The sequence below is a fragment of the Cervus canadensis genome, chromosome 10, assembly GCF_019320065.1.
Source record: "Cervus canadensis isolate Bull #8, Minnesota chromosome 10, ASM1932006v1, whole genome shotgun sequence".
Lineage (NCBI taxonomy): Eukaryota > Metazoa > Chordata > Mammalia > Artiodactyla > Cervidae > Cervus > Cervus canadensis.
Window position 1 is genome coordinate 15,167,994 of NC_057395.1, and position 25,060 is coordinate 15,193,053.

Below are 25,060 nucleotides of genomic sequence, written 5' to 3' on the forward strand. Positions count from 1 at the left end.
GACCATGCGGCATGTAAGGGAATCGATGTGTCCTGCTATAAGCAATTTGGCAACAGGCCTCAAGAGTTATAAAAGAGTTCACCTCTGCCCCAGGAGTTCTGCTATAAATCTGGCCTGAGACGTCAGAGACAGCGAGGCTTTCAGACAAGCGCCTTTACCCTAGCTCGACCTGTGTGTCTATTACTTTCTGAGCCTACCTCCTCTGCCAGACTCTGCTGAAGACCTTGCACTATTTGGTTCATTCCATTGCTCCAAAACTCTGTTGCAGGCACAATTATTACCCCCATTCTATGCATAAAAGAAGCACAATCAAATAATTAGGTAATTAAGGCCACTTAATCAGAAAAGGCCAAGATTTGCAACTAGAGTTTAATATCATATTCCCAAACACTAAAAATGGAATATGTCAAACAAGAGAAAACTAGTTAAACAAACTGTGACATATCCATCATTTAAAATTTTACTTTTGAGGATGGTTTAAGGGTACAAGAAACGTCTGTGATATATTAGCAAAGGGGCAATATTTAAACTATAAATGAAATTAAAGTACCAATTTTGCTTAAAAGTGTCTCTATGCAGGCAAATAAAATGGGACCAATGGAAGCATATCATGCCATGTACAGCTGTTTATTTCTGGAAGATATCGCTGTGATTTTTATTTCCTTAAGGTTAGGTGAGAAGTTACCGCCTCAGCTGCACAGCATTACTGCTGAACTACAAGGTCCAGCAAATCAAAGGGTTTTCCACTAATTTTCTTTGCTCAGAGTAAAATGGGGGAAAATCAGCATTTCAGAATTTGCTTGATAGTCCAAAAGTTAACTAGCACATTACACCAGAGTAGAGAAAACTTCTTCAATCCCTAATACATGCTGGAGATCTCTCTACTACCATAAGCATTTTGGGTTGACTGATCAAATTCTGATCATCTACACAGCAAAGTTTGAAAGATTTCAAAACACAAGAAAGCCTGAAGACACGTCTGAACTATTTCACATGAAGAGTTTTAAGAGTTACTTGCAAAATAAACTGCGATGAGTTGGCAAGGGAATAACTGTTCTGTGCATAAAAGAACAAACATTAAAAAAAAAAAACAAAAACAAAAACAAAAAACCTGTCTTTGGATGTGTGTGTGTTGGGAAAGGGAAGGAGTGGGTGAATCTGTAGAACTGTGCCTTTCCTTCCTTAAAGTATAACATTACAAGTGTTCTAACTTTTTTGCAAAGAGTCATGGCAAAGAACTTTCTAGGAAAGAAACAAATTTACAAGCTGACAATGGTATCTGGTCACAAATTAGCAAAGGTTTTGGCAAGGAGGTAGGGTTGTATTTCACTTTTAAAACTTCTTAAGTATGTCTTCAGACTTTAGAAAAACAATGCTTACCCTTCGAAGATTTGTGTGCCCCAAAGGAAAATCAAGGTTTTTTTTTTTTTTTTTTTTAAAGGTGCTTTTCATCTCTTTTAGAACTTTGTTACACAAGTTCTTAGTGCAGAGATTGGTAAAGAGAATCTCTTCAGGGGAGAACAGAGCTGCTCGTATTGTCACTCCATACAACAGCATTGATAAATAATTCTGTAATCACTTAGAAAGAAAAACTGGGACTGTGTGAACGCACCCCTACCTGAGCCGGGGCCAAGAAAAGGGAGATTCAAACTCTTTAGAAGAGGAAGAGTCCTATTCATAAAACCAAAGGTAGACCCGCCCACTTCCCCTGGAAGACCCGTTGCTATGGTAACCCGCATCAACCCCCCCCCCCCAATAGTCAGAACTTGGTGGGGGAGGGGATCCTCCCAGGGGTTGAGGGTTGGATGGTTAAAAAGGGGGAGCTGGGGAAGGGTGGGGAGGGAGGCTGAGAGCGAGTCAGAAGAAGCCACGGCAGGGGTCAGAGAGGGTGGCGTTACTACTAAGAAATTCAACGCAGCAGTCAGAACAATGTCTGGACGCTTGAGTCGTGTTCAGCTAAAGTTGAGACGCTTCCCTCCGTCCCCAAGGGGCGGTGGGGGGGGAATAAGCTACTCTTTGTGAGTTCCTGCCTGTGGAGAACGAAGCTAGCGTTTCATCTCAGCAGTAACAAACTGCTACTTCGCAAAACTCAAAACTTGACTTTCTTTTATTAAACCGGTGCTTCCCAAACTCTGCTGCACTGCTGGAATCACTGAGGGAACTTTACATAGTGCGTTTTAATTGGTCTGCAGTTTTGAGCCTAGAGTTTTAAAACTCCCCGGTGACGCTTTCTTGCAGCCAGTTTTGGGAACTACAGTACTCCAAGATGTGACCGAGAGTGTTTAAATCAAAGGATAAAAGACAGAGAGAAGGGGGGGAAAGAAAGCACAATCATCGCTCTTTGTCTTTTCACGGCTAATAATAGAAATTAGCTGGCTTTCTCCAAGCGCACACAGGACAATAGGTTCCTTGATAAACAGGAGTCCCCGGCATGCCCTAACAATACTTTCTTTGAGATAAAAAGACCAGGCAATATACGTCTATTCTTCCCAAGAGAGCAAATACCCTTCTTACCAAAACACCAAACCTGCACATCTATCTCAAGAGCGAATGGGCCGTGAACACCGTTCAGAACTTGGAGGACGAGCCGCAGGGCCACAAGGAAGCTGCACTCGCAGAAGCCCAGCACCGTTCGCCGGGCCCCGCAGCCCCCGGAGTGGCCGAGGGCGGGTGTCGGCCCCCGGGACCCCCAGCGCCCCGGGACTGTCACTCCGGGGAAGTTTGCTCGCGCTCAGCCCTCGACTCCCAGGCGGGGGGCGCGGCCGCCACCTGCCCGACGGCCCGGCGGCCCCTCCCGGGCCGCGGCCGCCTCCCGGGGTCGCGCTCGCGGCGGCCGCCCCAGGGGCCGGCAGGGCCCCGGGGGCTCGCCTCGGCCCTCCCGGGGTTCCGGGCTGCAGCGGGCCCTGCCCCGGGCCGGACGCCGGCACCAGCGCGGGGCCGGCGCCGACCCGGAGAACCCGTCCGGAAGCCGTCTCCACGGCCCGCGCCCCCAGAGCCAGCGCCCCCAGAGCCCGCGCCCCCATGCCGCCCGCCGCGCCCGCAGCCCGGCCCCGGCCCGCCGCGCTCGGCCCTGCGGCCCGCGGTCGGGCGCGCGCCCCAGCTCGCCTGCCCGGCGTTGCGCACGCGCGGAGGCGCCCGCCCGCCCACCCGTCCCGGCGCCCTCACTCACCGCGCGCCGGTCCCGTCTCCGCAGGCGGAGCCGCCGTGCGCACCGCGCTCCGCTCGCCGCCCGGGCCGGGGGCCGCTGCTCAGGCCCCGACCAGGGCTCTCGGGGATGCGGCGCCCGGCGGGCTCGGCGGGGACCCGCACGCAGGGCACGCTCCGCGGGGCCGCGCGCGCGCCCGAGTGCGGGGGGCGGGGCCGAGGAGTGCGCGCGCCCGAGCCGGGGGCGGGGCCGAGCGGTCTGCGCGCCCGGAGGCGCCCCTGGACACCGGGCATGCGCACTGCCCTGCCTGCCCTTGCCCTGGCGGCGGCCGGCGCTGACCCTGCACCTGTGAAACCTAGGCCGGTGGACGAGCGCCTAAAGGCACCGTTCATGGAGAGGCAAGCTCTCCCTTATCCCACAGACTGCAGTCTTCTACTCGGTGTCATTTGTCAGTTAAGGCGTTAAATATTTATTGAGCACCTACTTTGGTAGAGCCTTCGTGCAGAACGCGGGACATCCTCAGGTCATGGGGAACCTATTGCATTTGGCTTTGGGATTCCTTTTCGGGCACTGGTTCCAGCCCTCTCTTTGACCAGGTGAGAAAAGTGCATAAATAGAGATTACCCAGTATCTGAACCTGTAAACCTTAACCACACTGTTAAGCAATTTGGGGAATGAGAGTTGCCGCTGGCTGGGGTCTTGAGAAAACTTGGAGAAGCCTGGAGGGGTAAGAGATGGCGTCAGAAGATAAGGTCTACTGGTTCAATGCAAAGGCAGAAATCACACACACACACACACACACACACACACACACACACAAAATCAAGTAATACATCAACTCATGAACTTTTCTTGGGGCCAAAATTGAACCCTCATGTCTTGTTCATAGTGAAGGGCAAAAACGGTGGCTAGAAAGGTAATTGATGCTCCTTTGGAAAAGACTGTTGATGCTTCACTTCAAATTTTCAGATTTTTTTCAGTGGACAGTTGATAACTACTAGAGATGTGGGGGCGAAGCGTCCGGTGGTGTGGTGGTCTGATTAATGCCGAATTTTGGAACATAAAGTGAAGACCAGACATGAAATGCTATAGAAGTAGTAGGGTCCTGAATTCAAGTGTTGGCCTCAGGGAATGCATGGAAAAGTTTTCAGAGATTGTGAAAGACAGAATTCCCTAATTTTTGTCACTGCTTGTTTGAGAAATAGCTCTCTATTTCTCATGACGGATACCTACTTCATTAGACTTGATCATCATCCTTGGTAGATATTTATTAGTGGATAAATTAGACCTCTAAAATATACAGCTACAAGCCCTAAATATTGGGTTGGCCAAAAAGTTCATTTGGGTTTTTGATTAAGAAGTGACGGAAAATCCCAACAAAATTTCTGGCCAACTCAATACTTCTTTTAAAATGAATTTGGTCCTGGGAGAATATACTTCTTAATTGAAAAACAACAACAACATTAATTTGGGAGACAGTACACAAAATGAAATACAAATGAATTTTGGAAAACAAAAAGTTCTTTTATAAACTCCAGATCCTCCAGAGCAAACTGTTGGATGTTTTGCAAATTGTTAAGTGCTTACTTACTATATTCGTTTGTAATGTCAGGGAGGAAGAAATTTCACTCTACCCTTTTTCTGGCTGGTATAAGAATTAGGTTGAGACAGAATAACAGGAGAAAATGAGAACAGAAGTTTAATAATGTGTCCATGGGAGAGAGCCAGAAAAACTGAGTAGCTCACCAAAATGACTGAAACCCCACCTTAAATATCTTCAGTTTAAAGACAAAAGGTGTTACCAATTGTGGCTGGAACCTCAGAGGGGAAGAAGACAATTCTCATAAAGGTGGAAAAGCAAATGTTTGGTAAACAAATGTTTTCTAGGCCCCACAGAGACAAGAAGACGCTGAGTGGACTCTGATCTGTAAGCTCTGTTCCCCTGCCACCCTTAGCCCATATTTATTTTTTTTGGCTGGTGTCTCTGGTGATAGCTCTATACCTGGAATATGCCTCTTATCTAAAGTAATTAAAAATTTTTTTTTTGACTGCACTGCACATCATGTGGGATCTTAGTTCCCCAACCAGGTATCTAACCCAAACCCCTTGCATTGGAAGTGTGGAGTCCTAACCCCTGGACCACCAGGGAAGTGCCTAACTAAAAGTTGTTGCGGTTATGGGTTATGGGGAAAGTCAAAGTTTCTTCCTGAGTCTTTTGGGTTTGATTGTTTTCAGTTTGAAAAAAATCTGCATACCAAAGAGACATTTGGGATGGCAAGTTTCCTTCTGGCAGTAGCATGGAATCATTATATTTACCTTTTATGATGGTTAATTTTATGTGTCTATTTGGCTAGGCCACCGTACTCAGATATTTGGTCAAGCATAGTCTGCATGTTTATATGAAATTGTTTTTTTCAGGTGAGAGTGACATTTAAGTCAGTGGACTTTGAGTGAAGCCGATTGCATTCCTTAATGTGGGTGGGCCTTATACAACAGAAAAAGACTGAAGTCCCTTGAAAAAAGAAATAAGAATTGTGGAGTTGAACTGCAACTCTTCCCTGGGCCTCCAGCATGCCTGCTCACCCTGAAGATTTTGAACTTGTCGGCCTCCACAATCACGTGAGTCAATTCCTTATAAATAATAAGTCTCTCACTTTTTCTCTCTCTAGTTCTGCTTCTCTGAAGAACCCTGATTAATATACCTTGTGTGGTTATGAATGTAACATAAATTAATTATCATCTGAATCTAAAAAATGAGTATTATAATCTTTAATTTATAAGGTTATAAAAAGTTAAATAAAAATGAGTAAAGCACCCAGCAGATGTTAGGGTCTGAATAAATGGCAACTACTATTACTTTAGGGCTTCCCTGGTGGCTTAGAGGGTAAAGCATCCTCTTGCAATGTGGGAGACCTGGGTTCAATCCTTGAGTCGGGAAGATCCCCTGGAGAAGGAAATGGCAACCCACTCTAGTACTCTTGCCTGGAAAATCCCATGGACTGAGGAGCCTGGGAGGCTGCAGTCCATGGGGTCGCAAAGAATCGGACACGACTGAGCGACTTCACTTCACTATTACTTTTGAATGAATACCAAAGGTAAAAACCAAAAGAGGAGAAAAAGTGGCTATTGACCCTTCGAGATTTTTCTAAGTTCCCTGGGTAATACTATTAAATTTAAAAAATTGATTTAGGAGATAACAAAATTTTGGTCTCCCTTGCTGTGATATACCAAAAAAGGTGATACACAGAAAAGGTGATAACATATGAAGATTTTAATTATTTGCAAGTAAATGCCTAATGAGTCATTAGCTAAAGATCGCTGTACCAGACATGCAAAGCAAATACGTGAATTCACATCTGAGCATTTTATTTCAGTTCAAGTGCCAGTTCAATTAACTCTGCTGGCTACTAGTAAGGAGAAACCTTAAAAGTGTTTACACTGGAAATAATTCCCAATCTCAGAGTAGGTGCGTGATATAGCACTCGATCAGTGTGTTTATTGATCCCTTTTGGGACAAGCCTATAGCTATTAGGAGCATGCAAAAATGGATAAGATATTCCATTTAATCTACAGATATTGCCGTTTATTACATACTAGGCAACATTCCTGACCTCAGGGAACTGATCAAATAGCCTCTGAGTAACCATAGCTGTAATTTAAGGCAGAATGTGGCAAGAGCCTCAGGAGGAACATAAATGATTGAGCTATTTGTACCTCATTCAGGAAGCTGATGCTGGGGGCTCCTTCTTCATCCTGCCTCCATTGTGCGCCCCAGTTTTGCACAATTTGATTTGATGCAAACCAATGGGACAGAGGAGTATCTTTTAAAAACGTTCTGAGCAAAGTGATGAATATTAAATAGAATAACCTTCTCATTCCCCTGACTCATTCACTTTGGAGCTTACAGGGTATAATAAGAAAGGGTGCGGCGGGCCTTTTCAAGCCATTCAGAGGTGAAAGCTCCTCTTTTCCTCATTGTTTTTCTTCTCATGTCAAGGCTGTTGTTTTGTTTAAAGGGGAATTTACTTTAGAGTTAAAAACAGAAAACAAAAACAAACCTAAGGTAAATTGCCCTGACCTCATGAAGATTTATGAGGAAAATACATAAAAAACGAACATGACAATAGCAAATGGGTGGGGCTGGTGTTCCTAAAAGGACAGGGAATAATTGAGTTGTAAACCATGAATCAGATGGCCAGAGATGACCATCATGTTTACCTGTAGCTGCTGCCATGATGTGACCTCCTTTTTCCTTTTGGCTGAGAATAAAAGATTCCACCATGGATGAGAAGAACCAAGTGTAGGGCTGACAAAAGCAAGTGATTTGGGGGAAAATACACAGCAATTTTAGTCATTTTTAAATAATCAGGATGTTAAATTTTATCATAAGAATTTGTGAATATATTCATTTCAGGAGCTTTGCCACAGTGAATGGGAAATAAATTAATCTGGGATTAAAGGAAACTCTATACTAGAAAAAGGAAGAGTTTTAATAAAATCACAAGGAATGGCCTCCAGCCATGGATGTTAATTATCATCTGATGAATAATAATGATAATAATAGGAGATGTGAAATAAGTTAAAAAAAGACATGCTGAGTCAAATTTTTTAATTTTTTAAAAAAATTACTAACCCTGGAATGGTGCATTGCAAATTTAACCAATGTGCTGGCTTTAAATGGTGTAAAATTAGCTGAAAACACAATTAGCTCTACACTACAGTTTCATACACAGATCTTCTTTCTGTGATTCTTAAAAATTATTATTTTAAAAATATTCAAAAGTATTCAACTTGATTAATCTCCTGAGTGTTGCCTACTCAATAAAGAGAATTGCAATGTACTTATTTCTTGTTGTTGATGTTGTTTAGGCACTAAATCATGTCTAGTTCTTTTGCAACCCGTAGCCCACCAGGCTTCTCTGTCCGTGGGATTTCCCAGGCAAGAGTACTAAAGTGGATTGCCATTTCCTTCTCCAGGGGATCTTACCAACCCAAGGATCGAACCCAAGTGTCCTGCATTGGTAGGCAACTTCTTTACCACTGAGCCACCAGTGAACTTATTTCTTACTGTAAGAATATTTGATTATCAAAAATCAAAATTTATTAGAATTCCAAGCAGGCACATTTGCTGTTATTTTTTCAGATCCTACCTTCCTCTTCCCTTTTAATATTTTATCCCACTGACAAAGGTCATTGATTGACATATAGCTTCTCAATAAGATGACTTTGCCCATTTTAATTATACTTGTAATTTTAAATCCTAAGTAAACTTTCCATCAGGGCTCCTGTGATGTCTCAGCGGTAAAGAATCTGCCTGCCAGTGCAAGAGATGCAGGTTCAGTACTTGGGTAGGGAAGATCCTTTGGAGGAGAAAATGGCAACTCACTCGGTATTCTTGCCTGGGAAGTCCCTTGGACAGAGGAGCCTGGTGGGCTACAGGCCAATGGGGTAACAAAGAGTTGGACATGACTTAGCAACTAAATAACAAATTATTTTGCATAAGCAATGATAAAAACAGTGTGGCAAACCCAGTACTGGGTTACAGAGGGTTATTTCTTTAAAAATGAACTGCCTACAGAATATTATATCTAGTTTGCCAGAATGTAAACGCATACTTCATTAAGCAACCGTTAGTAAAGTTACATGACTATTAAAATTATTTATATTCTAGTTTAGTGGGAGAGTCAAGGTGAGTGCCATCTAATGGAAAGATGTGTTAGCCACAAATTCGAGCTACATATGAAATTTAAAATTTTCCAGTAGCATTTTAAAGAGTAAGACTAGGTGAATTAACTTTAATAATGTCTTTTATTTAATCCATATATTCAAAATATTGTCATTTAATCATGTAATAAATGTAAAAATTTATTAATGGCCTATTTTACATTTGTTTTCATACTGCATCTTCCCAAAATCTGGTTCGTATTTTCCTCTTATAGCTCTCTCATCCTAATTCAGACAACAGCTTCAAATAGTTCTTGATAGCAGCTGCATGTGACTAGCTGCTATAGAGCAGCAAAGATTTAGGACTTGGTCATTGGGTCTCAAACTTGGCTGCACAGTGGAATCACCTGAGAAAGGATGAAAAAATGTTGATACCTGTGTCATGGTCCCATGATTCTGGTGTATTTGCTCTGGGGTGTCAGCTGGGCATTGGGAATTCAAAAACAAATTCAGGTGATTCTAATATGCAACAAAGTTTGACAATCACTAGTTTTATTTGAGGCATTATCAAAACTGTAATGTTACGAAAGCAGTGTCAATTGTCCTTGAAACCAATAGAATTTAAAAATCATGCTGAAACGTACTAGTGATGTGGCATGTATGGCACATGTGTATCATTCATATTTTTTTAAAATTTTATTTATTTTGGCTGCACTGGGTCTTTGTTGCTTCTTGCAGGCTTCCTCTGCTTGCGGACAGCAGGGTCTGCTCTCTGGTTGCGGTGTGTGGGCTTCTCATTTTGATGGTTTTTCTTGTTGCAGAGCATGGGCTCTAGGGCACGTGGGCTTCAGTAGTTGCAATGCCTGGGCTTAGCTGCTCTGTGGCATGTGGGATCTTCCCCGATCAGAGATCAAACTCATGTCCCCTGCATCAGCAGGTGGATTCTTATCCACTGTACCAGCAGGGAAGTCCACTAGTATTTCTTAATAAAATTAGCAATTGCTAATAAGATGTCAAGTTTTGGTTATCTGGCCATGAATTCAGCTGTAACGTGGACAATTCCAGTTAAGATTTAACTTCAGTTCTCAATGAGAACTGTTAAGTAGTGGCATTTCTGTATTTGTTCCCTGGAATTTCTAACTTTATGTTTGTTTAGCACATCTCCTAACAGAGAAATCTCCTCTAACAATGGAATGACAAAATTTTTCTATGATATCTGCATTTATTTAATATGTTTAACTCTTGTGTCCAACCTCCTACTGAAAATATAAGAGCTAACCCACATTCATGACAAATATTTCCCCTTGTGGTTTCTATTCCATGATTGTTGATTATCTGTACCTAATACATCAGGTATATTCTAATACTGCTCAGTAACAAACCACTTAAAGAGTTAGTGAATTTAAAACAACAACCTTTATTATCAAGACTTCCATCAAGCCTCTGAGTCTGCTCTGCAATTCTGCTCTGGGCCAGGCTTGCCTAATCTTGCCTGAACAATCTCAGGCATCCTCATTTAGCTAGTGGGGTGTCTGGAGGCTAGTTGGTCTGGACTGGACAACTGGAATAACCCAGCACTGCTCCTCGTGGTCTCTGATCTTCCAGCAGGCTAGCCCAGTGTGTTCTCAGAGCAGTGGTGGCCTTCCAAAAACTGAAAGTATGCAGGCACATTTTAAAGCATCTGATGGCATGAAGTTGACACTGTTTTATTGGTCAAAGCAAGCCATTGGCAAGCCCAGAGGGGATACAGGCAGATTCATTCAGCCTGCCCTGCCTTGGTCCTATTTGATTAGTCTTATCACACTTGATTCTGTGTGTTTCCAGTTGTTCTTACTCTGCAGGGTTTGTTGTTGTTTGTTTTTTATAAATCTGTTCTGGGTATTGCAAGGTTGAAAATCTCTTCCTATTGTAGATAGGATCTCTCTTTCTCTGAGTGTTGCTAGTATCCCTCTGTCTTTTAGAACTTTTCTTTGGGGTTTAGTCATTTTAATACTTTTAAAACCTCTTTTTAAAATTGATTCTATAGATAAATAGCAAAAATAAATACAATCTTTGATCAGTCCAACAATCAGTAAATGGATATAATGTGTTCAAAAAACTGCATTGTATTGAGTTTCAGAAAGGTTTCAAATGCTCTATATTTCATCAAAATTCTTAACCTGATTTCAAAGTCATTAAGTAAACCAGTGCTTATATGCATACAGTGTTGATAAATACTCCCTACTTGTCTGTTATCCATTTAACATTTGTAGTTCACATATGTGTTTTCCAATGTATTTATTTGTAATTAATGGCTCAATTCATCATATAAAATCATTTCTGATTGAATTTTCAGGAAAATAAACTAAAGATTAATATAGAGAGATTTTCTTAAACCCAGACTTTAAAGTAAAAGGCATTGGATTTTATCACTTGGTTATATGACTGAGCTGTACATTTCCTTCTCTGGGTTTACTTACTTGGTATCTGTGGAGGTTCAGAGTCCTATGGAAACCTTTATCCTTTTTCTCTTTAAACAGGCATTGTAAATTGTTTGTTACTAGACTATAACCTTATAAGAGTAAATTACAGTTCATGGAGCTGTGAATTACCATGCAACATTCTATGCCTACATGAATAATGAGAAAAAATAGACGAAGAAAACACCACCTACTTGTATTGCTGTTTGCCATTCTCAAAAGGGTTATTACTGTGCAGCTCCCCATAAAGCTGGAAAAGGTATTATTGCTGATCAAATAACTTGGAATAGAAGAAGCCCTGAGGTGTCTAATTCTTCCAAGGTTAGCTTTGTAAGTTAGGAATATTCTGGAATGTGATAGCAAGAAGTCGTATCCCACCAGACAGTCTTGCATTGATTTTCCTCAGAACCAAGCCCTCCAAACAGAATTCAAGTGCACTTAGTGTCTTTGGAGGTGGTCCAAGGAAACACTGATGGTGAAGTGAAACACTGAACGGGAACAGCCAAGATACCATCTGGAGCTCGGTGCTATGGGCTGGGGGAGCTGGGATCACTATGCACCGATTCTCCTCTAGTCCATAAAGACTGAGGTTCTGCTCCCAGTTCAGTTCAGGTCAGTCACTCAGTCATGTCTGACTCTTTGCAATCCCATGAACCGCAGACCACCAGACTTCCCTGTCTATCACCAGCTCCCAGAGCTTGCTCAAACTCTAGTCCATCGAGTTGGTGATGCCAACCATCTCATCCTCTGTCATCCTCTTCTCCTGCCTTCAATTTTTCCCAGCATCAGGGTCGTTTCCAATGTATCGGCTCTTTGCATCAGGTGGCCGAAGGATTGGAGCTTCAGCATTAGCATCAATCCTTCCAATGAATATTCAGGACTGATTTCCTTTAAGATTGACTGGTTGATCTCCTTGCAGTCCAAGGGACTCTCAAGAGTCTTCTCCAACACCATAGTTCAAAAGCATCAATTCTTCAGCGTTTATAATTCAACTCTGACATCCATATATGACTACTGGAAAAACTGGCTTTGACTAGACAGACCTTTGTTGGCAAAGTGCTTTTTAATATGCTGTCTAGGTTTGTCACAGCTTTTCTTCCAAGGAGCAAGCATCTTTTAATTTCATGGCTGCAGTCACCATCTGCAGTGATTTTGGATCCCAAGAAAATAAAGTCTATCACTGTTTCCATTATTTTCCCATCTATTTGCCATGAAGTGATGGGACTGGATGCCATAATCTTCATTTTTTGAGTGTGAAGTTTTAGGCTAGCTTTTTCACTCTCCTCTTTCACTTTCATCAAGAGGTTCTTTAGTTCCTCTTTGCTTTTTGCCATAAGAGTGGTGTCATCTGCTTGTCTGAGGTTATTGATATCTTGATTCCAGCTTGTGCTTTAGCCAGCCCAACATTTCTCATGATGTACTCTGCGTATAAGTTAAATAAGCAGGGTGACAATATACAGCCTTGACGTAGTCCTTTTCCTATTTAGAACCAGTCTATTGTTCCATGTCCAGTCTAACTGTTGCTTCCTGATCTGCATACAGGTTTCTCAAGAGGCAGGTCAGGTGACCACTGCTGAGTTTTCCAAATTTGCTAGCATACTGAATGAAGCATTTTCACAGCATCGCCTTTTAGGACTTGAAATAGCTCAACTGGAATTCCACCACCTCTGCTAGCTTTATTTGTCATGATGCTTCCTAAAACCCACTTGACTTCATATTCCAGGATGTCTGGCTCTAGGTGAGTGATCACACCATCATGGTTATCTGGGTCATTATCTTTTTTTTTTTTTTAATAGTTCTTCTATGTATTCTTGGCCACCTCTTAATATCATCTGCTTGTTAGGTCCATAGTGTTTCTGTTCTTTATTGGGCCCATCTTCACATGAAATGTTCCCTTGGTATCTCTAATTTTCTTGAAGAGATCTCTAGTCTTTCCCATTCTATTGTTTTCCTCTATTTCTTTGCACTGATCACTGAGGAAGGCTTTCTTGTCTCTCCTTGCTATTCTTTGGAACTCTTCATTCACATGCGTATATCTTTCCTTTTCTCCTTTGCCTTTAGCATCTCTTCTTTTCTCAGCTATTTGTAAGGCCTCCTCAAACAACCATTTTGCCTTTTTGCATTTCTTTTTCTTGAGGATGGTCTTGATCATCACCTCCTGTACAATGTCATGAACCTCTGTCCATAGTTCTTCAGGCACTCTGTCTATCAGGTCTAATCCCTTGAATCTATTTGTCACTGTATAATCGTAAAGGATTTGATTTAGGTCATACCTGAATGGTCTAGTGGTTTTCCCTACTTTCTTCAATTTCAGTCTGAATTTCGCAATGAGGAGCTCATGATCTGAGCTCCTAGGAAAACTGATTTCCCTGAACTTCCATTCAACTTTTGCTCGTGAGTTAAAGGTGGTTCAGTGACCAGAAAAAAAGGCAAAGAATCTCAATTGCTGGCAACTGGAGGCCAGGCATCTTGCACCAGTAAGTGTGAGCGGACGTGAGCAGGGCAGCTCCACATGCGTCAGCCTCTCAGTAGAGGTATGCCCTAAAGATGTGCATAGCAGATAGTGACCCATTATTCCCTGGTTGCTCAGATGGTAAAGAATCTGCCTGCAATGTGGGAGATGTGGGTTTGATCCCTGGGTGGGACGATCCCCTGGAGAAGGGAATGGCTACCCACTCCAGTATTCTTGCCTGGAGAATTCTATAGACAGAGGAGCCTGGCGGGCTCCAGTCCATGGGGTCACAAAGAGTCTAATGTGATTGAATGACTGACACTCCCTGCCCAGGACAACATGGGTTTGCCAACCACCCGGTTACTTGCACACCTGAGCCGGGTGCCTTACATTCAGATTGCTTCCAGAAAGTTTGGGAAAATTGGAGATGATCTGAAGAAAGGGGATTAGGCAACTTCCGTCCAGGGCAGTTGTTCTCACCTGGAGGAAATTTTAACCCTCTCTTCCTTCCTGGAGATGTTTGGCACTGGCTGGAGACCTTTTTGCTTGTCTCATCATGGGGGGAGGATGCTTAGAAGTCAAGGCTGCTGCTGAACATCCTACAATGCACTGGATAGCACCTCCCACGCCACAAAGAATTAGCCATCCTAAAAGTTCAGTTGTGATAGCCTTCAGGGACTCTGATCCAAAGAAACAACATTAGTGGGAAAGGAAGAAGCTACAGGTTGTTCATTCCAATTTCGTCTCCTAATCTTTACTCCCAATTTTTGCTCTAACAAAGTTTCTGTTGATTTCTAAAGGTGTTTCTAAGCATGTTGGGAGGCTCGTTATGTTTGTGAAACTCGAGTAAATTGAATAAAGGAATAGCATTCTGACCTTTTAAAATGTTTTCCGATGCTGGGCACGGAATTGAAATGTTAAATCCGAAGAACCAACTAATGCCGATTAGTAGTGATATGGCAAAAAGGGCAGTTTTCTTTTGACAAACCAAGTCACGAAGGACAGAAAGAGACTGACACTCAGTGATTAATTTCTGGAACTATGGCTGAACGAATCAAATTATGGATCATTTGATGCCATTAAATTTGAGTTCCTGCATTATATGTGGACCTTTTGCTTTTCAGGCATTCTCAGTGTGTGAAATTGAATGTGCCATTTACAAGCTATCATGTAATTTTCTGTTTTCTGAAACAAAAGCAACAATCTGGATACATTAAAGACCATTATATAATTGACAAACCTGCTTTTTAAAACTTGATCTAAAACAAAATTACTGTCATATGCCAAAGGGAGTTATCCTTAACAGTGAAAAATCATTTAAAAATTAAAATTAAAACCTTCTTTGCTTTATTCCAACAAGAATGTCTTCCTTGTGTATGCATTTTCACAGTTTACAGAATTTCTTTTTTTCATACCTGTTAGCTCACTTGATTTTCAAGTTAACTCTGTGAATAGACAGAGTAGATATCATTTTTCCCATTTTTAAAATTAGGAAGCTAAAATTCAAAGAACATAATTTACTGAAATAAAAACTTGGTTGTCGGGAGTTCACTGGCAGTCCAGTGGTTAGGACCCTGTACTTTCAGTGCCGAGGGTGCAGGTTCAATCCCCATCTGGGAAGTAAGATCCCATATCCTGCAAGTTGAGCAGCCACCAAAAAGAAAAAAAATATTGGTTGTCTTACAAATAGCGAACACTAAGGGCTTCCCTGCTGGCTCAGATGGTAAAAACTCCCCCTGCAGTGCAGGAGACGTGGGTTTGATCCCTGGGTTGAGAAGATCCCCTGGTGCTGGATCCCACTCCAGTATTCTTGCCTGGAGAATTCCACGGATAGAGGAACCTGGTGAGCTACAGTCCATTGGTGTCACAAGGAGTCAGACACGACTGAGCAACTAACACTTTCTCTTTCATCGAAACCATACAGTGTTGCTATTTGTAAGACAAGCAAATTTTGATCATATCACATTTCTTTGACAGTGTTTAATATAAAATTTTAAAAATGTTATCAAAGTATAACATACACATGGAAAAGTATGCAGATCATAAGTGTGCGAATCAATTAATTTTCACAACCTAGAAGCGTCCATGTAACTAGCACTCAGACCAAGAAGCACTCAGACCAAGAAGCAGAGCATGACCATCATCTCGAAAGCCCACCTCATACCCATTTTGAACACCACTGCACAATTCCCCAGGATAACACCTTACTTGTTTCTGACAGCATTGGTTCATTTTGCCTGTTTTTAGATTTTCTATAAATGTAATCATACATTCTATCTCTTTGCTGTCTTTCTTTGCTCAGTATTAAGTTTGCGAACTCCATTCAGATTATGGGTGTGGTTGTAGGTCATTCTGAATATTCATCCCATGTGTGACTATTTCAAATTTTCATCATCCAGTGTGACCATTGATGGGCATGGTGGCTGTTTTCCAGCCACAGTGGTGTACATGTACATGTCTTTGGTGAACACAGGGACATATTTCCATTGGACTTAAACCTAGAAGGGCAACCCACTCCAGTATTCTTGCTTGGAGAATCCCTTGGAGAGAGGATCCTGGCCGGCTACAGTCCATGGGTTTGCAAAGACTCGAAAACAATTGAGCAACTAACATGTATATACCTAGAAAGAAGATTGCAGGGTCAGAGGATTTGTGTATAAGACAGCTTAGTACACATCACTCAACAAATTTGTTGTACAAATTTACAATTCCAACAGCCATCGTGTGAGGGTTGTTTCTTATCCTTGCAATGCTTCATCTTATCTGTCATTTTTCATCTTATTCCTTCTGTTAGGTGTGGTATCACATCATAAGGATACTGCATTTTGTTTTAATCTAATTTTTAAAAAACAGAATGTCTTTTATTTGAATACTCTGTTGGTACAGAGCGTGTGAAGGATTTTTTTTTTTTTAAGAAAAAAATACCACTGGCAGCAATACAATTAAAATGGGAAAAAAACATAATTTCAAATATAATACAAATGACAGATACATTAGCATTCTCTGAAGCCCACTTAGGGCGGGCCATCATCTGATGAGTTTTAGTTTAATTTAAACACACTTAAAACATGAATATTTGGAACTGTCAAAAAAAATATACCACAATTATGAAAGATGACCCAGCAAATCAGAGTGTATCATGATTAATTAAATATCTTTATTGGAACCAGTGTGTGAAAATTAGAAAACAGTGAAACCATTTGCTTAATAAAACCCCTCAAACAGTGTTTCTTTTATGAAGTGAAAGTGAAAGTGAGTCGCTCAGTCATGTCTGACTGTTTGCCACCTCATGGACCATACATTCCGTGGAATTCTCCAGGCCAGAATACTGGAGTGGGTAGCCTTTCCCCTCTCCAGGGGATCTTCCCAACCCAGGTCTCCTGCATTGCAGGTGGATTCTTTACCTGCTGAGCCACAAGGGAAACCCAAGAATTCTGGAGTGGGTAGCCTATGCCTTCTTCAGCAGATCTTCCCGACCTGGAATCGAACTGGGGTCTCCTGCATTGCAGGTGGATTCTTTACCAACTGAGCTATCAGTTGGTACCATAAAGTATGACTATGTTGGACATTCCATGTTGAAATTTATCTTTACAATACAAAGAATAGGCTCTGCCTATTACAGCAGGATGATACAAATTTAGTTCTCAGTTCCTCCAGATTCCCAGAGTGAGACAAGAGCCGCAGGGAAACAAGTCTCAGGATGATCTGAGACTTCAACCAGCAAGCAGCACAGCTGGCGTGATTTTCTCAGATCTCCTTAAACGTCACCCCCATTACGGTGGCCAGGAGCAAAGCTGTTAAAGTGATAGTTTACCGTCTCGCTTTTCCCTGGAGACACAGTAAGCTCCACTGTTTTGTTCGGTTGCTCTGTCATGTCCCACTCACTCTTTGTGACCCCATGGGCTGCAGCCTGCCAGGCTTCCCTGTCCTTCACTACCTCCTGGAGCTTGCTCAAACTCAGGTGCATTGAGTCAGTGATGCCCTCCAACCATTCATCCTCTGTAGGCCCTGTCCCCTCCTACATTCAGTCTTTCCCAACATCAGGGTCTTCTCCAGTGAGTCGGCTCTTCATATCAGGTGGCCAGAGTATTGGAGTTTCAGCTTTAGCATCAGTCCTTCCAATGAGTATCCATAGTTATTTTCCTTTAGGATTGCCTGGCTTGATCTCCTTACTGTCCAAAGCACTCTCAAGGGTCTTCTCCAGCATGACAGTTGGAAAGCATCAGTTCTTCAGCACTCAGCTTCCATTATGGTCCAACTCTCACATCCATACATGACTACTGCAAAAGCCATAGCTTTGACTAGACGAACTTTGTCAGTAAAATAATGTCTCTGCTTTTTACTACGGTGTCTAGGTGTGTCATAGCTTTTCTTCCAAAGAGTAAACATCTTTTAATTTCATGGTTGCAGTCACCACCTGCAGTGATTTGGGAGCCCCCCAAAATAAAGTCTGACAGTGTTTCCACTGTCTCCCCATCTATTTGCCATGAAGTGATGGGACCAGATGCCATGATCTTAGTTTTCTGAATGTTGAGTTTTAAGCCAACTTTTTCTCTCTCCTCTTTTACTTTCATCAAGAGGCTCTTCCATTCCTCTTCGCTCTCTGCCATAAGGGTGGTGTCATCTGCATATCTGAGGTTTTTGATATTTCTCCCAGCAGTCTTGATTCCAGCTTGAGTTTTATCCAGCCCAGCGTTTCCCATGATGTACTCTGCATATCAGTTAAATAAGCAGGTGACAATATACAGCCTTGCCCTTGCTGTACTCCTTTCCCAATTCAGAACTGATCTGTTTTGTTCCATCTCCAGTTCTAACTGTTGCTTCCAGACCTGCGTACTGGTTTCTTAGCAGGCAGGGAAGGTGGTCTGGTATTCCTATCTCTGGAAGAATTTTCCACAGTGACATTGTGATCTACACAGTCAAAGGCTTTAGGGTAGTTGATAAAGCAGAGGTAGATATTTTTCAGGAATTCTCTTGCTTTTTTAATGATGCAATGAATGTTGGCAATTTGACCTCTGATTCCTCTTCCTTTTCTAAATCCAACTGAACATCTGGAAGTTCTCAACTCTTGGACTGTTGAAGCCAAGCTTGAGCATTACCTTGCTAGCAAGTGAAATGAATGCAATTGTGCCACAGTTTGAACAGTTTGGCATTGCCCTTCTTTGGGATTGGAATGAAAACTGATCTTTTCCAGTTCTGTGGCCACTGCTGAGTTTTCCAAATTTGCCAGCATATTGAGTACAGCACTTTCACACCATCATCTTTCAGGATTTGAAATAGCTTAGCTGGAATTCCATCACCTCCACTAGCTCTGTTCATAGAGGTGCTTCCTAAGGCCCACTTGACTTCACATTCCAGGATGTCTGGCTCTAGGTGAGTGATCACACCATTGTGATTATCTGGGGTCATTAAGATCTTGTTTGTATAGTTCTTCTGTGTATTCTTGCCACCTCTTCTTAATATCTTCTGCTTCTCTTAGGTCCCTACCATTTCTGTCCTTTATTGAGCCTATCTTTTCATGAAATGTTCCCTTGGTATCTCTAATTTTCTTGAAAAGACCTCTAGTGCTTCCCATTCTATTATTTTTCTCTATTTCTTTGCCTTGTTCACTTAAGAAGGCTTTCTTATCTCTCCTTGCTATTCTTTGGAACTCTGCATTCAGATGCTTATATCTTTCCTTTTCTCCTTTGCCTTTCACTTCTCTTCTTTTTCTTAGCTATTTGTAAGGCCTCTTCAAACAACCATTTTGCCTTTTTGCATTTCTTTTTCTTAAGTACGTTCTTCATCTCTGCCTCCTGTACTATGTTATGAACCTCTGTCCATAGTTTTTCAGGCACTCTGTCTATCAGATCTAATCCCTTGAATCTATTTGTCACTTCCACCGTATAATCGTAAGGGATTTGATTTAGGTCATACCTGAATGGCCTAGTGATTTTCCCTACTTTCTTCAATTTAAGTCTGAATTTGGCAATAAGGAAATCATGATCTGAGCCACAGTCAGCTCTTGGTTTTGTTTTTGCTGACTGTACAGAGCTTCTCCATCTTTGGTTGCAAAGAATATAATCAATCTGATTTCAGTGTTGACCATCTGGTGATGTCCATGGGTCCATGTCTCTCGTGTTGTTGGAAAAGCGTGTTTGCTGTGACCAGTGTGTTCTCTTGGCAAAACTCTTGTTCCCCTTTGCCCTGCTTCATTTTGTACTCTAAGGCCAAACGTCCCTGTTCCTCCAGGTATGTCTTGACTTCCTACTTTTGCATTCCAGTCTCCTGTGATGAAAAGGACATCTTTTGGTGTTAGTTCTAGAAGTTCTTGTAGGTCTTCATAGAACTGCCCAACCTGGGGACCTGGCAAAAAGACTGAGAATCCACAGGTAATCTGACTGTGAAGGCCCATGGGATTTGATTACAGGACTTCCACAGAATGAGGGGAACAGAGACTCCACTCTTAGAGGGCACAGTAAAATCCTGTGAGTGCCACGACCCCGGGGAAAGGTGCAGTGATGCTCAGGAGCCTGAAGCAGACCTCCCTGCTGGTGTTGGCGGGCCTCCTGTGCAGGTGTGGGTCTGTCCTGGCTCCCTGCGGGGACAGAGGCCTGGCAGCAGCAGAGCTGGGAGGGGCCCCTGGGTGTCCATCCTCTTGGAGGTTGCCACTAACCCTACATAGAGCCCGTAGACCTCAGCGCCGTGTTGCCTCAGGCTGAACAACTAACAGAGAGTGCAACCCCACGCCCAGAGGGTTATTGGATTAAAACTTTACTGACGGTGGCCTTGCCCACCAGAGCAAGACTCAGTTTTCCCCACTACCAACCCCTCCCATTAAGAAGCTTATACAAGCCTCTTAGCCTCCTCTACCAGAGAGCAGACAGAAAAAGCAAGAAGAACGACAATCCCACAGCAGCTAGAACCAAAATTGCATCACAGGAAGTTAACCAGGATGCCAAAGCAGAGGGTTTTGTCTACATGAAGGGCCAAGATAAAATCCCAGAAAAACAATAAAGTGGAGATAGGCAACCTTCCAGAAAAAGAGTTCAAAATAATGTTAGTGAAGATGATCCAGGATCTTGGGATGAGAATGGAGGGAAAAATAGAGGAGATGCAAGAAATGTTTCCCAAAGACCTAGAAGAATTAAAGAACAAACAATCAGAGATGAACAATAAATACACTAGAGGGAATCAATAGCAGAATAACTGAGGCCGAAGAATGGATAAGTGACCTGGAGGCGAGAATGGTAGATATCACTGCCACATAACAGAATATAGAAAAAAAGAATGAAAAAATAAAAATAAAAGAAGGTGGCCTAAGAGACTTCTGGGACAACATTAAACACACCAACATTCGCATTATAGGGGTCCCAGAAGGAGAAGAGAAAGAGAAAGGACCCAGGAACATATTTGAAGAGATAATAGCTGAAAAGCTCCCTAACATGGGAATGAAATAGTCAATCAAGTCCAGAAAGTGCAGAGTCCCAAGCAGTATAACCCCAAAGTGAAACACACCAAGACATATAGTAATCAAAAATTGTGAAAATTAAAGACAAAATATTAAAAACAACAAGGGAAGAATGACAAATAGTGTACAAGGAAACTCTCATCAGACTATCAGCTGATTCCTCAATAGAAACTCTACAAGCCAGAAGGGAATAGCATAACATATTCTAAGTGATGAAAGGAAGAAGCTACAAGCAAAAATACTCTACCTATCATGGCTCTCCTTCAGATTTGATGGAGAAGTCAAAAGCTCTCCTGACATAGACTGGCTGGGTGGATAAGAAAATGTGCATGTATGCACTTCCACTTAGCAGATCACTCTACTTAACTCCCCAAATTGTGTGTAATTATTTCATATTTTTAGATTAATCATGTTTCCAGTATGGATTGCAATTGTAATTATCTTCTGTTTTTTATCTATTGATTGTGAAAACTGATAAACATCTTTTACTATTGTGATTATGTAACTATCATTTGCTTAATACCATTGTATCATGATTGGTCAACAGAAAATAATAGAGTTCTATGTCACTAAAACTAGCATTTAATAGAAAAACTTGTAATCACTTTTTAAAATCTAGATGAATACCAGATTTATCTTGGAATTTTTTGAAAAATGCAAATGCCCAGGTATTGCTATTCTTCTACAAGGTCCAGTTGGGTTTCTAGTGAGCAGCCATGTTTAAAAACAACTGGACTATATGATGATCTTTTGTTTTTATCTAGTTTGTTTCACTTTATCCTTTATCTGTTTCATACTCAGTGTTTCACTTTATCCTTTATCTATTTCATACTCAGTGTTCCCGTTTCATTTAGGTTTATGTTTTCCAGTTTGTCCATCCTTTTTTGTTGTTGTAATTTCTTAAGCCTTTATCAAGCATAGTAGGAAAGCTTTTGTATACACATATATGGGGCTTCCCTGGTGACTTAGCGGTAAAGAATCCACCTGCCAATATAGGAGACGGGAGTTCAATCCCTGGGTTGGGAAGATCCCCTGGAGAAGGAAATGGCATCCCACTCCTGTATTCCTTCCTGGGAAATCCCATAGACAGAGGATCCTGGCGGGCTACAGTCCTTGGGATCACAAAGAGTTGGACACGACCTACCAACTAAACAACAATATACATATGTATGTATAATATATATATTTTAGATTTTATGAATTTTTGCTAGTTAAAAACTTGAAACCTTTTGATTCTACTTGATTGCTTAGTATGAATAGAATACTTGATTTCTAATTTATATTCACTCAAAACTAGGATATAGTTTCATGTATTTTGGCATCTAATATTACTGCTATAAGTCTACAAAGTTCATTATCTTAGTGATTAAAAAAATTTTGACTAAGACTTGAAACATCTAATCCAGTTCTGAAAATAATAGAAATATTATGCTGTAAGAAAAAAGCAAACAGGAAGTTAACAAGTGATACAGTACTATTAACTAAAATACAGATTTTGTTCCAATTCACAGAATTTTATTCTAGTGACCACTATTTGTTTTCATACCTCATTCAAGACTCCATATAGTATTTAATTGCATTGAAAGGGATAGGCTACCCACTCCAGTATTCTTTGGCTTCCCTGGTGGCTTAGTCCGTAAAGAATCCACCTGCAATGAGAGAGACCTGGGTTCGATCCCTGGGTTGGGAAGATCCCCTGGAGGAGGGCATGGCAACACATTTCAGTATTCTTGTCTGGAGGATGCCCATGGACAGAAGAGCCTGAAGGGCTACCGTCCATGGGGTCACAAAGAGTCGGACCTGACTGAGTGACTAAGGACAGCACAGCTTTAGCTGCGTGCAACAAGCCCTGGTAAATTCTCTTTACATTTTTATTCTATTACAAATATTTTCTAATGTTCCGTGGTATGGCTTCTTAGATATATCCAACATTTAAAAATGAACATTTAATTTCTAAATACATGGGATTTTGTTTGAAGTACCTTTAATATTAATTTCTCTTAGTTCAGTTCAGTCGCTCAGTCATGTCCAGCTGTTTGCAACCTCATGAACTGCAGCAAGCCAGGCTTCCTTGTCCATCACCAACACTCAGAGCTTCCTCAGACTCATGCCCATCAAGTCAGTGATGCCATCCAACCATCTCATCCTCTGTCGTCCCCTTCTCCTCCTCCTCTCAATCTTTCCCAGTCTCAGGGCCTTTCCTAATGAGTCAGTTCTTTGCATCAGGTGGCCATGGTATTGGAGCTTCAGCTTCAGCATCAGTACTTCCAATAAATATTCAAGACTAATTCCCTTTAGGATTGACTGGTTTGATTTCCCTTCTGTCCAAGGGACTCTCAAGAGTCTTCTCCAACACCACAGTTCAAGAGCATTAATTCGTCAGCACTCAGATTTCTTTATGTTCCAACTCTCACATTCATACATGACTACTGGAAAAACCATAGCTTTCTGTATATGGACCTTTGTCAGGAAAATAATCTCTCTGCTTTTTAATAAGCTGTGTAGGTGTGTCATACCTTTTCATCCAAGAAACAAATGTCTTTTAATTTCTTGGCTGCAGTCACCATCTGCAGTGATTTGGGAGCCCAAGGAAATAAAGTCTGTCACTGTTTCCATTGTCTCCCCATCTATTTGCCATGAAGTGATAGGACTGGATGCCATGATCTTAGTTTTCTGAATGTTGAGTTTTAAGCCAACTTTTTCACTCTCCTCTTTCACTTTCATCAAGAGGCTCTTTGGTTCTTCCCTTTCTGCCATAAGGGTGGTGTCATCTGCATATCTGAGGTTATTGATATTTCTCCCCGCAATCTTGATTCCAGCTTGTGCTTCTTCCAGCCCAGCGTTTCTCATGATGTACTCTGCATATAAGTTAAACAAGCAAGGTGACAATATACAGCCTTGACGTACTCATTTCCCAATTTGGAACCAGTCCATTTTCTGTGTCCGATTCTAACTGTTGCTTCTTGACCTGCATATAGATTTCTCAGGAGGCAGGTAAGGTGCTCTGGTAGTCCTATCTCTTTAAGAATTTTTCAGTTTATTGTGATCCACACAGTCAAAGGCTTTAGCATAGCCAATGAAACAGAAGTAAATGTTTTTCTGGAACTCTCTTGCTTAGTTGATGATCAAACGGATGTTGGCAATTTGATCTCTGGTTTCTCTGCCTTTTCTAAATCTGCTTGAACATCTGGAAGTTGTCAGCTCATGGACTGTTGAAGCCTGGCTTGGAGAATTTTGAGCATTACTTTTCTAGCATGTGAGATGAGTACAATTGTGCGGTAGTTTGAACATTCTTTTGGCATTGCCTTTCTTTAGGACTGGAATGAAAACTGACCTTTTCCAGTTCTGTGTCCACTGCTGAGTTTTCCAAATTTGCTGGCATATTGAGTGCAGCACTTTCATACATCATCTTTTGGGATTTGAAAGAGCTCAGCTGGAATTCCATCACCTCCGCCAGCTTTGTAGTGATGCTTCCTAAGGCCCACTTGACTTCACACTCCAGAATTTCTGACTCTAGGTGAGTGATCCCACCATCGTGTTTATCTGGGTCATTAAGATCTTGTTTGTATAGTTCTTCTGTGTATTCTTGTCACCTCTCCTCAATATCTTCTGTTTCTGTTAGGTCCATTCCATTTCTGTCTTTTATTGAGCCCATCTTTGCATGAAATGTTCCTTTGGTATCTCTCATTTTCTTGAAGAGATCCCTAGTCTTTCCCATTCTATTGTTTTCCTCTATTTCTTTGCACTGATCACTGAGGAAGGTTTTCTTATCTCTCCTTGCTATTCTTTGGAACTCTGCATTCAAATAGGAATATCTTTCCTTTTCTCCTTTGCCTTTCACTTCTCTTCTTTTTCTCAGCTATTTGTAAGGTCTCCTCAGACAACCATTT

The 25,060-nt window shown here is 41.8% G+C and overlaps 1 protein-coding gene and 1 long non-coding RNA gene across 2 annotated transcripts in view; one reads left to right on the forward strand and one right to left on the reverse strand.

Annotated features, from left to right (window-relative positions):
- BTBD3 (BTB domain containing 3) overlaps positions 1-3,298 on the reverse strand; it is a 33,026-nt gene extending 29,728 nt beyond the window's left edge. Inside the window, exon 1 of the mRNA XM_043479329.1 lies at positions 3,170-3,298. The gene's annotated coding sequence lies outside the window, so the exon portion shown is untranslated. The remainder of the gene's footprint in view (positions 1-3,169) is intronic.
- A 175-nt stretch (positions 3,299-3,473) lies between these two features.
- Positions 3,474-25,060, forward strand: part of LOC122448864 — a 38,451-nt gene continuing 16,864 nt past the window's right edge. The window contains exons 1-2 of the long non-coding RNA XR_006271798.1: positions 3,474-3,741; positions 5,564-5,764. This is a non-coding gene — a long non-coding RNA (uncharacterized LOC122448864). The remainder of the gene's footprint in view (positions 3,742-5,563; positions 5,765-25,060) is intronic.